At 45.0% G+C, this 13,528-nt stretch overlaps 6 non-coding genes across 6 annotated transcripts; all 6 read right to left on the reverse strand.

The window, feature by feature from the left end:
* Positions 1-1,697: 1,697 nt before the first annotated feature.
* Positions 1,698-1,785, reverse strand: trnay-gua (transfer RNA tyrosine (anticodon GUA)). Its single transcript is given in 2 exon segments — positions 1,698-1,733; positions 1,749-1,785. It is a non-coding gene; the product is annotated as a tRNA-Tyr (tRNA).
* A 2,421-nt stretch (positions 1,786-4,206) lies between these two features.
* trnay-gua (transfer RNA tyrosine (anticodon GUA)) lies at positions 4,207-4,294 on the reverse strand. Its single transcript is given in 2 exon segments — positions 4,207-4,242; positions 4,258-4,294. It is a non-coding gene; the product is annotated as a tRNA-Tyr (tRNA).
* Positions 4,295-5,461: 1,167 nt separating this feature from the next.
* trnay-gua (transfer RNA tyrosine (anticodon GUA)) lies at positions 5,462-5,549 on the reverse strand. Its single transcript is given in 2 exon segments — positions 5,462-5,497; positions 5,513-5,549. It is a non-coding gene; the product is annotated as a tRNA-Tyr (tRNA).
* A 1,166-nt stretch (positions 5,550-6,715) lies between these two features.
* On the reverse strand, positions 6,716-6,803 carry trnay-gua (transfer RNA tyrosine (anticodon GUA)). Its single transcript is given in 2 exon segments — positions 6,716-6,751; positions 6,767-6,803. It is a non-coding gene; the product is annotated as a tRNA-Tyr (tRNA).
* Positions 6,804-10,478: 3,675 nt separating this feature from the next.
* On the reverse strand, positions 10,479-10,566 carry trnay-gua (transfer RNA tyrosine (anticodon GUA)). The gene is given in 2 exon segments: positions 10,479-10,514; positions 10,530-10,566. It is a non-coding gene; the product is annotated as a tRNA-Tyr (tRNA).
* A 2,421-nt stretch (positions 10,567-12,987) lies between these two features.
* On the reverse strand, positions 12,988-13,075 carry trnay-gua (transfer RNA tyrosine (anticodon GUA)). The gene is given in 2 exon segments: positions 12,988-13,023; positions 13,039-13,075. It is a non-coding gene; the product is annotated as a tRNA-Tyr (tRNA).
* Between the last annotated feature and the right edge of the window lie 453 nt (positions 13,076-13,528).

A 13,528-nucleotide genomic window follows, 5' to 3' on the forward strand; every position in this document is an offset into this window, starting at 1 on the left:
CACATACAGTAGACGCTTGTCTCCATCAGCAAGTCCACAAAGCAACGGGTGAACTTCATCTGAAGGGATTTCAATTCGGATGATGACAGAAGCAGCCAAGAGTGCAATGATATGGATTGAATTAGACACGAGCTGAAAGTTGCTGCTGGGATGACTGTGCAGGGGCAGTGAGCTGGTGTCTCCGACTGACAGATGTCTACTTGTACTTTGAATTGTGTTCTGGGAGTTTGGATGCATTGTAGTCAAAGGAATACCCTGGTGGCCAGCAGGTGCCGAAGAGAATGCAAAGAGCCAGGTACTGGACGTTTTGAAAAATGAAAAGAAGAGCTGCTGCGCCTGTAGATGAATATGCAAAGGAGTAATGTAAAGAGAAAAGTTTGAATGGGTGTCATGTGTTTAGTTGCGCTTGGAATGTTTTTTGTTGAAAAAGGGAAGGGGAGCTTCCTTCGAGCCAGAATTGAACCAGTGACCTAAGGAAGCCAGTTTGAATGATCTACAGTTCTCCGCTCTACCAGCTGAGTTATCGAAGAAAAGGCCGCATGCAGTTGTTCTTTTCTGGTTATTTCCCACATGCCATTAGCGATTTGACGCTTCATCTCACTCTGCATTTTGCTGCTATGTGAGACTTTGAGCCATTAACAGAACTCCATAGCAGGAGTCTGTGCTACTTTCAATTAAACGTTTCATGATGCAAACTGCAGATCAAAGCTTTCCCTCCTCCTTGCATTGCAATTTCAGACAAACACTCAATTCTGCCTTCGTGAACCTTGCAAATGCACCTATTTGCTCACTTTGTCTGGAAGGCCATTCAGGAGATGCCCTCACATGTCAGTGAGCTGAGTGACTGGCTTTCTATTTGAAAGACATTCATTCAACCTCAGAGATAGGGGCAGATCATGCACACATTTAATTTCCTTAATTGCCTCGGCTGGGCATCTTTGACGCTTGCTAAAATTCAATAACCTTCATAGTTGCAACTGTCTGTAAATTTTAAACTCCCTCCAATTTGTGTGCAACAGCACATTCTTAACTTGGAGTTGTGTGACCTGGCCAAAAGAAGTGGTGAGCTTGACTGGTAATAGGAATAGAATAATGGACTGCCTCTCACAATAAAAGCGCAGGGTCTAGAAGTTGAAGTAATTCACTGCATCGTGGCACAACGCACAATGACTTGCTTCACTGGCTACGCTGCACACCTATCTCCAAGTGGCTCGGAGATCAGCAGGGAAGTCCTGCTAGTGTCAGCCTGCTGCCCAAATACAGTAGACGATTGTCTCCATCAGCAAGTCCACAAAGCAACGGGTGAACTTCATCTGAAGGGATTTCAATTTAGATGATGACAGTAGCAGCCGAGAGTGCAATGATGTGGATCGAATTAGACACGAGCTGAAAGTTGCTGCTGGGATGACTGTGCAGGGGCAATGAGGAGGTGTGTCCGACTGACAGATGTCTACTTGTACTTTGAATTGTGTTCTGAGTAGTTTGGATGCATTGTAGTCAAAGGAATACCCTGGTGGCCAGCAGGTGCCGAAGAGAATGCAAAGATCCAGGTTCTGGGCGTTTTGAAAAATGAAAAGAAGGGCTGCTGCACCTGTAGATGAATATGCGAAGGAGTAATGTAAAGAGAAGAGTTTGAATGGGTGTCATGCGTTTAGTTGCGCTTGGAATGTTGTTTGTTGAAAAAGGGAAGGGGACCTTCCTTCGAGCCGGAATTGAACCAGCGACCTAAGGATGTCAGTTTGAATGATCTACAGTCCTCCGCTCTACCAGCTGAGCTATCGAAGGAGAGGCCACATGCAGTAGTTCTTTTCTGGTTATTTCTCAAATGCCATTAGCGATTTGACGCTTCATCTCACTCTGCATGTTGCTGCTATGTGAGACTTTGAGCCATTAACAGAACTCCATAGCAAGAGTCTGTGCTACTTTCAATTAAACGTTTCATGATGCAAACTGCAGATCAAAGCTTTCCCTCCTCCTTGCATTGCAATTTCAGACAAACACTCAATTCTGCCTCAGCGAACCTTGCAAATGCACCTATTTGCTGACTTTGTCTGGAAGGCCATTCAGGAGATGCCCTCACATGTCAGTGAGCTGAGTGACTGACTTTCTATTTGAAAGACATTCATTCAACCTCAGAGATAGGGGCAGATCATGCACACATTTAATTTCCTTTTATGCCACGGCTGTGCATCTTTGACGCTTTCTAAAATTCAATAATCTTCATAGTTGCAACTGTCTGTAAATTTTAATCTCCCTCCAATTTGTGTGCAGCAGCACATTCTTAACTTGGAGCTCTGTGACCTGGCCAAAAGAAGAGGTGAGCTTGACTGGTAATAGGAATAGAATAATGGACTGCCTCTCACAATAAAAGCGCAGGGTCTAGAAGTTGAAGTAATTCACTGCATCATGGCACAACGCACAATGACTTGCTTCACTGGCTACGCTGCACACCTATCTCCAAGTGGCTCGGAGATCAGCAGGGAAGTCCTGCTAGTGTCAGCCTGCTGCCCAAATACAGTAGGCGCTTGTCTCCATCAGCAAGTCCTCAAAGCAACGGGTGAGCTTCATCTGAAGGGATTTCAATTCGGATGATGACAGAAGCAGCCAAGAGTGCAATGATATGGATTGAATTAGACACGAGCTGAAAGTTGCTGCTGGGATGACTGTGCAGGGGCAGTGAGCTGGTGTATCCGACTGACAGATGTCTACTTGTACTTTGAATTGTGTTCTGGGAGTTTGGATGCATTGTAGTCAAAGGAATACCCTGGTGGCCAGCAGGTGCCGAAGAGAATGCAAAGAGCCAGGTACTGGACGTTTTGAAAAATGAAAAGAAGAGCTGCTGCGCCTGTAGATGAATATGCAAAGGAGTAATGTAAAGAGAAAAGTTTGAATGGGTGTCATGTGTTTAGTTGCGCTTGGAATGTTTTTTGTTGAAAAAGGGAAGGGGAGCTTCCTTCGAGCCAGAATTGAACCAGTGACCTAAGGAAGCCAGTTTGAATGATCTACAGTTCTCCGCTCTACCAGCTGAGTTATCGAAGAAAAGGCCGCATGCAGTTGTTCTTTTCTGGTTATTTCCCACATGCCATTAGCGATTTGACGCTTCATCTCACTCTGCATTTTGCTGCTATGTGAGACTTTGAGCCATTAACAGAACTCCATAGCAGGAGTCTGTGCTACTTTCAATTAAACGTTTCATGATGCAAACTGCAGATCAAAGCTTTCCCTCCTCCTTGCATTGCAATTTCAGACAAACACTCAATTCTGCCTTCGTGAACCTTGCAAATGCACCTATTTGCTCACTTTGTCTGGAAGGCCATTCAGGAGATGCCCTCACATGTCAGTGAGCTGAGTGACTGGCTTTCTATTTGAAAGACATTCATTCAACCTCAGAGATAGGGGCAGATCATGCACACATTTAATTTCCTTAATTGCCTCGGCTGGGCATCTTTGACGCTTGCTAAAATTCAATAACCTTCATAGTTGCAACTGTCTGTAAATTTTAAACTCCCTCCAATTTGTGTGCAACAGCACATTCTTAACTTGGAGTTGTGTGACCTGGCCAAAAGAAGTGGTGAGCTTGACTGGTAATAGGAATAGAATAATGGACTGCCTCTCACAATAAAAGCGCAGGGTCTAGAAGTTGAAGTAATTCACTGCATCGTGGCACAACGCACAATGACTTGCTTCACTGGATACGCTGCACACCTATCTCCAAGTGGCTCGGAGATCAGCAGGGAAGTCCTGCTAGTGTCAGCCTGCTGCCCACATACAGTAGACGCTTGTCTCCATCAGCAAGTCCACAAAGCAACGGGTGAACTTCATCTGAAGGGATTTCAATTTAGATGATGACAGTAGCAGCCGAGAGTGCAATGATGTGGATCGAATTAGACACGAGCTGAAAGTTGCTGCTGGGATGACTGTGCAGGGGCAATGAGGAGGTGTGTCCGACTGACAGATGTCTACTTGTACTTTGAATTGTGTTCTGAGTAGTTTGGATGCATTGTAGTCAAAGGAATACCCTGGTGGCCAGCAGGTGCCGAAGAGAATGCAAAGATCCAGGTTCTGGGCGTTTTGAAAAATGAAAAGAAGGGCTGCTGCACCTGTAGATGAATATGCGAAGGAGTAATGTAAAGAGAAGAGTTTGAATGGGTGTCATGCGTTGAGTTGCGCTTGGAATGTTGTTTGTTGAAAAAGGGAAGGGGAGCTTCCTTCGAGCCGGAATTGAACCAGCGACCTAAGGATGTCAGTTTGAATGATCTACAGTCCTCCACTCTACCAGCTGAGCTATCGAAGGAGAGGCCACATGCAGTAGTTCTTTTCTGGTTATTTCTCAAATGCCATTAGCGATTTGACGCTTCATCTCACTCTGCATGTTGCTGCTATGTGAGACTTTGAGCCATTACCAGAACTCCATAGCAAGAGTCTGTGCTACTTTCAATGAAACGTTTCATGATGCAAACTGCAGATCAAAGCTTTCCCTCCTCCTTGCATTGCAATTTCAGACAAACACTCAATTCTGCCTCAGCGAACCTTGCAAATGCACCTATTTGCTGACTTTGTCTGGAAGGCCATTCAGGAGATGCCCTCACATGTCAGTGAGCTGAGTGACTGACTTTCTATTTGAAAGACATTCATTCAACCTCAGAGATAGGGGCAGATCATGCACACATTTAATTTCCTTATATGCCACGGCTGTGCATCTTTGACGCTTTCTAAAATTCAATAATCTTCATAGTTGCAACTGTCTGTAAATTTTAATCTCCCTCCAATTTGTGTGCAGCAGCACATTCTTAACTTGGAGCTCTGTGACCTGGCCAAAAGAAGTGGTGAGCTTGACTGGTAATAGGAATAGAATAATGGACTGCCTCTCACAATAAAAGCGCATGGTCTAGAAGGTGAAGTAATTCACTGCATCATGGCACAACGCACAATGACTTGCTTCACTGGATACGCTGCACACCTATCTCCATGTGTCTCGGAGATCAGCAGGGAAGTCCTGCTAGTGTCAGCCTGCTGCCCACATACAGTAGACGCTTGTCTCCATCAGCAAGTCCACAAAGCAACGGGTGAACTTCATCTGAAGGGATTTCAATTTAGATGATGACAGTAGCAGCCGAGAGTGCAATGATGTGGATCGAATTAGACACGAGCTGAAAGTTGCTGCTGGGATGACTGTGCAGGGGCAATGAGGAGGTGTGTCCGACTGACAGATGTCTACTTGTACTTTGAATTGTGTTCTGAGTAGTTTGGATGCATTGTAGTCAAAGGAATACCCTGGTGGCCAGCAGGTGCCGAAGAGAATGCAAAGATCCAGGTTCTGGGCGTTTTGAAAAATGAAAAGAAGGGCTGCTGCACCTGTAGATGAATATGCGAAGGAGTAATGTAAAGAGAAGAGTTTGAATGGGTGTCATGCGTTGAGTTGCGCTTGGAATGTTGTTTGTTGAAAAAGGGAAGGGGAGCTTCCTTCGAGCCGGAATTGAACCAGCGACCTAAGGATGTCAGTTTGAATGATCTACAGTCCTCCGCTCTACCAGCTGAGCTATCGAAGGAGAGGCCACATGCAGTAGTTCTTTTCTGGTTATTTCTCAAATGCCATTAGCGATTTGACGCTTCATCTCACTCTGCATGTTGCTGCTATGTGAGACTTTGAGCCATTAACAGAACTCCATAGCAAGAGTCTGTGCTACTTTCAATGAAACGTTTCATGATGCAAACTGCAGATCAAAGCTTTCCCTCCTCCTTGCATTGCAATTTCAGACAAACACTCAATTCTGCCTCAGCGAACCTTGCAAATGCACCTATTTGCTGACTTTGTCTGGAAGGCCATTCAGGAGATGCCCTCACATGTCAGTGAGCTGAGTGACTGACTTTCTATTTGAAAGACATTCATTCAACCTCAGAGATAGGGGCAGATCATGCACACATTTAATTTCCTTATATGCCACGGCTGTGCATCTTTGACGCTTTCTAAAATTCAATAATCTTCATAGCTGCAACTGTCTGTAAATTTTAATCTCCCTCCAATTTGTGTGCAGCAGCACATTCTTAACTTGGAGCTCTGTGACCTGGCCAAAAGAAGAGGTGAGCTTGACTGGTAATAGGAATAGAATAATGGACTGCCTCTCACAATAAAAGCGCAGGGTCTAGAAGTTGAAGTAATTCACTGCATCATGGCACAACGCACAATGACTTGCTTCACTGGCTACGCTGCACACCTATCTCCAAGTGGCTCGGAGATCAGCAGGGAAGTCCTGCTAGTGTCAGCCTGCTGCCCAAATACAGTAGACGCTTGTCTCCATCAGCAAGTCCTCAAAGCAACAGGTGAGCTTCATCTGAAGGGATTTCAATTTGGATGATGACAGAAGCAGCCAAGAGTGCAATGATATGGATTGAATTAGACACGAGCTGAAAGTTGCTGCTGGGATGACTGTGCAGGGGCAGTGAGCTGGTGTCTCCGACTGACAGATGTCTACTTGTACTTTGAATTGTGTTCTGGGAGTTTGGATGCATTGTAGTCAAAGGAATACCCTGGTGGCCAGCAGGTGCCGAAGAGAATGCAAAGATCCAGGTTCTGGGCGTTTTGAAAAATGAAAAGAAGGGCTGCTGCACCTGTAGATGAATATGCGAAGGAGTAATGTAAAGAGAAGAGTTTGAATGGGTGTCATGCGTTTAGTTGCGCTTGGAATGTTGTTTGTTGAAAAAGGGAAGGGGAGCTTCCTTCGAGCCAGAATTGAACGAGCGACCTAAGGATGTCAGTTTCAATGATCTACAGTCCTCCGCTCTACCAGCTGAGCTATCGAAGGAGAGGCCACATGCAGTTGTTCTTTTCTGGTTATTTCTCACATGCCATTAGCGATTTGACGCTTCATCTCACTCTGCATGTTGCTGCTATGTGAGACTTTGAGCCATTAACAGAACTCCATAGCAAGAGTCTGTGCTACTTTCAATGAAACGTTTCATGATGCAAACTGCAGATCAAAGCTTTCCCTCCTCCTTGCATTGCAATTTCAGACAAACACTCAATTCTGCCTCAGCGAACCTTGCAAATGCACCTATTTGCTGACTTTGTCTGGAAGGCCATTCAGGAGATGCCCTCACATGTCAGTGAGATGAGTGACTGACTTTCTATTTGAAAGACATTCATTCAACCTCAGAGATAGGGGCAGATCATGCACACATTTAATTTCCTTATATGCCACGGCTGTGCATCTTTGACGCTTTCTAAAATTCAATAATCTTCGTAGTTGCAACTGTCTGTAAATTTTAATCTCCCTCCAATTTGTGTGCAGCAGCACATTCTTAACTTGGAGCTCTGTGACCTGGCCAAAAGAAGAGGTGAGCTTGACTGGTAATAGGAATAGAATAATGGACTGCCTCTCACAATAAAAGCGCAGGGTCTAGAAGTTGAAGTAATTCACTGCATCATGGCACAACGCACAATGACTTGCTTCACTGGCTACGCTGCACACCTATCTCCAAGTGGCTCGGAGATCAGCAGGGAAGTCCTGCTAGTGTCAGCCTGCTGCCCAAATACAGTAGACGCTTGTCTCCATCAGCAAGTCCTCAAAGCAACGGGTGAGCTTCATCTGAAGGGATTTCAATTCGGATGATGACAGAAGCAGCCAAGAGTGCAATGATATGGATTGAATTAGACACGAGCTGAAAGTTACTGCTGGGATGACTGTGCAGGGGCAGTGAGCTGGTGTATCCGACTGACAGATGTCTACTTGTACTTTGAATTGTGTTCTGGGAGTTTGGATGCATTGTAGTCAAAGGGATACCCTGGTGGCCAGCAGGTGCCGAAGAGAATGCAAAGAGCCAGGTACTGGACGTTTTGAAAAATGAAAAGAAGAGCTGCTGCGCCTGTAGATGAATATGCAAAGGAGTAATGTAAAGAGAAAAGTTTGAATGGGTGTCATGTGTTTAGTTGCGCTTGGAATGTTTTTTGTTGAAAAAGGGAAGGGGAGCTTCCTTCGAGCCAGAATTGAACCAGTGACCTAAGGAAGCCAGTTTGAATGATCTACAGTTCTCCGCTCTACCAGCTGAGTTATCGAAGAAAAGGCCGCATGCAGTTGTTCTTTTCTGGTTATTTCCCACATGCCATTAGCGATTTGACGCTTCATCTCACTCTGCATTTTGCTGCTATGTGAGACTTTGAGCCATTAACAGAACTCCATAGCAGGAGTCTGTGCTACTTTCAATTAAACGTTTCATGATGCAAACTGCAGATCAAAGCTTTCCCTCCTCCTTGCATTGCAATTTCAGACAAACACTCAATTCTGCCTTCGTGAACCTTGCAAATGCACCTATTTGCTCACTTTGTCTGGAAGGCCATTCAGGAGATGCCCTCACATGTCAGTGAGCTGAGTGACTGGCTTTCTATTTGAAAGACATTCATTCAACCTCAGAGATAGGGGCAGATCATGCACACATTTAATTTCCTTAATTGCCTCGGCTGGGCATCTTTGACGCTTGCTAAAATTCAATAATCTTCATAGTTGCAACTGTCTGTAAATTTTAAACTCCCTCCAATTTGTGTGCAACAGCACATTCTTAACTTGGAGTTGTGTGACCTGGCCAAAAGAAGTGGTGAGCTTGACTGGTAATAGGAATAGAATAATGGACTGCCTCTCACAATAAAAGCGCAGGGTCTAGAAGGTGAAGTAATTCACTGCATCATGGCACAACGCACAATGACTTGCTTCACTGGATACGCTGCACACCTATCTCCATGTGTCTCGGAGATCAGCAGGGAAGTCCTGCTAGTGTCAGCCTGCTGCCCACATACAGTAGACGCTTGTCTCCATCAGCAAGTCCACAAAGCAACGGGTGAACTTCATCTGAAGGGATTTCAATTCGGATGATGACAGAAGCAGCCAAGAGTGCAATGATATGGATTGAATTAGACACGAGCTGAAAGTTGCTGCTGGGATGACTGTGCAGGGGCAGTGAGCTGGTGTCTCCGACTGACAGATGTCTACTTGTACTTTGAATTGTGTTCTGGGAGTTTGGATGCATTGTAGTCAAAGGAATACCCTGGTGGCCAGCAGGTGCCGAAGAGAATGCAAAGAGCCAGGTACTGGACGTTTTGAAAAATGAAAAGAAGAGCTGCTGCGCCTGTAGATGAATATGCAAAGGAGTAATGTAAAGAGAAAAGTTTGAATGGGTGTCATGTGTTTAGTTGCGCTTGGAATGTTTTTTGTTGAAAAAGGGAAGGGGAGCTTCCTTCGAGCCAGAATTGAACCAGTGACCTAAGGAAGCCAGTTTGAATGATCTACAGTTCTCCGCTCTACCAGCTGAGTTATCGAAGAAAAGGCCGCATGCAGTTGTTCTTTTCTGGTTATTTCCCACATGCCATTAGCGATTTGACGCTTCATCTCACTCTGCATTTTGCTGCTATGTGAGACTTTGAGCCATTAACAGAACTCCATAGCAGGAGTCTGTGCTACTTTCAATTAAACGTTTCATGATGCAAACTGCAGATCAAAGCTTTCCCTCCTCCTTGCATTGCAATTTCAGACAAACACTCAATTCTGCCTTCGTGAACCTTGCAAATGCACCTATTTGCTCACTTTGTCTGGAAGGCCATTCAGGAGATGCCCTCACATGTCAGTGAGCTGAGTGACTGGCTTTCTATTTGAAAGACATTCATTCAACCTCAGAGATAGGGGCAGATCATGCACACATTTAATTTCCTTAATTGCCTCGGCTGGGCATCTTTGACGCTTGCTAAAATTCAATAACCTTCATAGTTGCAACTGTCTGTAAATTTTAAACTCCCTCCAATTTGTGTGCAACAGCACATTCTTAACTTGGAGTTGTGTGACCTGGCCAAAAGAAGTGGTGAGCTTGACTGGTAATAGGAATAGAATAATGGACTGCCTCTCACAATAAAAGCGCAGGGTCTAGAAGTTGAAGTAATTCACTGCATCGTGGCACAACGCACAATGACTTGCTTCACTGGCTACGCTGCACACCTATCTCCAAGTGGCTCGGAGATCAGCAGGGAAGTCCTGCTAGTGTCAGCCTGCTGCCCAAATACAGTAGACGATTGTCTCCATCAGCAAGTCCACAAAGCAACGGGTGAACTTCATCTGAAGGGATTTCAATTTAGATGATGACAGTAGCAGCCGAGAGTGCAATGATGTGGATCGAATTAGACACGAGCTGAAAGTTGCTGCTGGGATGACTGTGCAGGGGCAATGAGGAGGTGTGTCCGACTGACAGATGTCTACTTGTACTTTGAATTGTGTTCTGAGTAGTTTGGATGCATTGTAGTCAAAGGAATACCCTGGTGGCCAGCAGGTGCCGAAGAGAATGCAAAGATCCAGGTTCTGGGCGTTTTGAAAAATGAAAAGAAGGGCTGCTGCACCTGTAGATGAATATGCGAAGGAGTAATGTAAAGAGAAGAGTTTGAATGGGTGTCATGCGTTGAGTTGCGCTTGGAATGTTGTTTGTTGAAAAAGGGAAGGGGAGCTTCCTTCGAGCCGGAATTGAACCAGCGACCTAAGGATGTCAGTTTGAATGATCTACAGTCCTCCGCTCTACCAGCTGAGCTATCGAAGGAGAGGCCACATGCAGTAGTTCTTTTCTGGTTATTTCTCAAATGCCATTAGCGATTTGACGCTTCATCTCACTCTGCATGTTGCTGCTATGTGAGACTTTGAGCCATTAACAGAACTCCATAGCAAGAGTCTGTGCTACTTTCAATTAAACGTTTCATGATGCAAACTGCAGATCAAAGCTTTCCCTCCTCCTTGCATTGCAATTTCAGACAAACACTCAATTCTGCCTCAGCGAACCTTGCAAATGCACCTATTTGCTGACTTTGTCTGGAAGGCCATTCAGGAGATGCCCTCACATGTCAGTGAGCTGAGTGACTGACTTTCTATTTGAAAGACATTCATTCAACCTCAGAGATAGGGGCAGATCATGCACACATTTAATTTCCTTTTATGCCACGGCTGTGCATCTTTGACGCTTTCTAAAATTCAATAATCTTCATAGTTGCAACTGTCTGTAAATTTTAATCTCCCTCCAATTTGTGTGCAGCAGCACATTCTTAACTTGGAGCTCTGTGACCTGGCCAAAAGAAGAGGTGAGCTTGACTGGTAATAGGAATAGAATAATGGACTGCCTCTCACAATAAAAGCGCAGGGTCTAGAAGTTGAAGTAATTCACTGCATCATGGCACAACGCACAATGACTTGCTTCACTGGCTACGCTGCACACCTATCTCCAAGTGGCTCGGAGATCAGCAGGGAAGTCCTGCTAGTGTCAGCCTGCTGCCCAAATACAGTAGGCGCTTGTCTCCATCAGCAAGTCCTCAAAGCAACGGGTGAGCTTCATCTGAAGGGATTTCAATTCGGATGATGACAGAAGCAGCCAAGAGTGCAATGATATGGATTGAATTAGACACGAGCTGAAAGTTGCTGCTGGGATGACTGTGCAGGGGCAGTGAGCTGGTGTATCCGACTGACAGATGTCTACTTGTACTTTGAATTGTGTTCTGGGAGTTTGGATGCATTGTAGTCAAAGGAATACCCTGGTGGCCAGCAGGTGCCGAAGAGAATGCAAAGAGCCAGGTACTGGACGTTTTGAAAAATGAAAAGAAGAGCTGCTGCGCCTGTAGATGAATATGCAAAGGAGTAATGTAAAGAGAAAAGTTTGAATGGGTGTCATGTGTTTAGTTGCGCTTGGAATGTTTTTTGTTGAAAAAGGGAAGGGGAGCTTCCTTCGAGCCAGAATTGAACCAGTGACCTAAGGAAGCCAGTTTGAATGATCTACAGTTCTCCGCTCTACCAGCTGAGTTATCGAAGAAAAGGCCGCATGCAGTTGTTCTTTTCTGGTTATTTCCCACATGCCATTAGCGATTTGACGCTTCATCTCACTCTGCATTTTGCTGCTATGTGAGACTTTGAGCCATTAACAGAACTCCATAGCAGGAGTCTGTGCTACTTTCAATTAAACGTTTCATGATGCAAACTGCAGATCAAAGCTTTCCCTCCTCCTTGCATTGCAATTTCAGACAAACACTCAATTCTGCCTTCGTGAACCTTGCAAATGCACCTATTTGCTCACTTTGTCTGGAAGGCCATTCAGGAGATGCCCTCACATGTCAGTGAGCTGAGTGACTGGCTTTCTATTTGAAAGACATTCATTCAACCTCAGAGATAGGGGCAGATCATGCACACATTTAATTTCCTTAATTGCCTCGGCTGGGCATCTTTGACGCTTGCTAAAATTCAATAACCTTCATAGTTGCAACTGTCTGTAAATTTTAAACTCCCTCCAATTTGTGTGCAACAGCACATTCTTAACTTGGAGTTGTGTGACCTGGCCAAAAGAAGTGGTGAGCTTGACTGGTAATAGGAATAGAATAATGGACTGCCTCTCACAATAAAAGCGCAGGGTCTAGAAGTTGAAGTAATTCACTGCATCGTGGCACAACGCACAATGACTTGCTTCACTGGATACGCTGCACACCTATCTCCAAGTGGCTCGGAGATCAGCAGGGAAGTCCTGCTAGTGTCAGCCTGCTGCCCACATACAGTAGACGCTTGTCTCCATCAGCAAGTCCACAAAGCAACGGGTGAACTTCATCTGAAGGGATTTCAATTTAGATGATGACAGTAGCAGCCGAGAGTGCAATGATGTGGATCGAATTAGACACGAGCTGAAAGTTGCTGCTGGGATGACTGTGCAGGGGCAATGAGGAGGTGTGTCCGACTGACAGATGTCTACTTGTACTTTGAATTGTGTTCTGAGTAGTTTGGATGCATTGTAGTCAAAGGAATACCCTGGTGGCCAGCAGGTGCCGAAGAGAATGCAAAGATCCAGGTTCTGGGCGTTTTGAAAAATGAAAAGAAGGGCTGCTGCACCTGTAGATGAATATGCGAAGGAGTAATGTAAAGAGAAGAGTTTGAATGGGTGTCATGCGTTGAGTTTCGCTTGGAATGTTGTTTGTTGAAAAAGGGAAGGGGAGCTTCCTTCGAGCCGGAATTGAACCAGCGACCTAAGGATGTCAGTTTGAATGATCTACAGTCCTCCACTCGACCAGCTGAGCTATCGAAGGAGAGGCCACATGCAGTAGTTCTTTTCTGGTTATTTCTCAAATGCCATTAGCGATTTGACGCTTCATCTCACTCTGCATGTTGCTGCTATGTGAGACTTTGAGCCATTACCAGAACTCCATCGCAAGAGTCTGTGCTACTTTCAATGAAACGTTTCATGATGCAAACTGCAGATCAAAGCTTTCCCTCCTCCTTGCATTGCAATTTCAGACAAACACTCAATTCTGCCTCAGCGAACCTTGCAAATGCACCTATTTGCTGACTTTGTCTGGAAGGCCATTCAGGAGATGCCCTCACATGTCAGTGAGCTGAGTGACTGACTTTCTATTTGAAAGACATTCATTCAACCTCAGAGATAGGGGCAGATCATGCACACATTTAATTTCCTTATATGCCACGGCTGTGCATCTTTGACGCTTTCTAAAATTCAATAATCTTCATAGTTGCAACTGTCT

The sequence above is a fragment of the Scyliorhinus torazame genome, chromosome 11 (assembly GCF_047496885.1).
Source record: "Scyliorhinus torazame isolate Kashiwa2021f chromosome 11, sScyTor2.1, whole genome shotgun sequence".
Classification (NCBI taxonomy): Eukaryota; Metazoa; Chordata; class Chondrichthyes; order Carcharhiniformes; family Scyliorhinidae; genus Scyliorhinus; species Scyliorhinus torazame.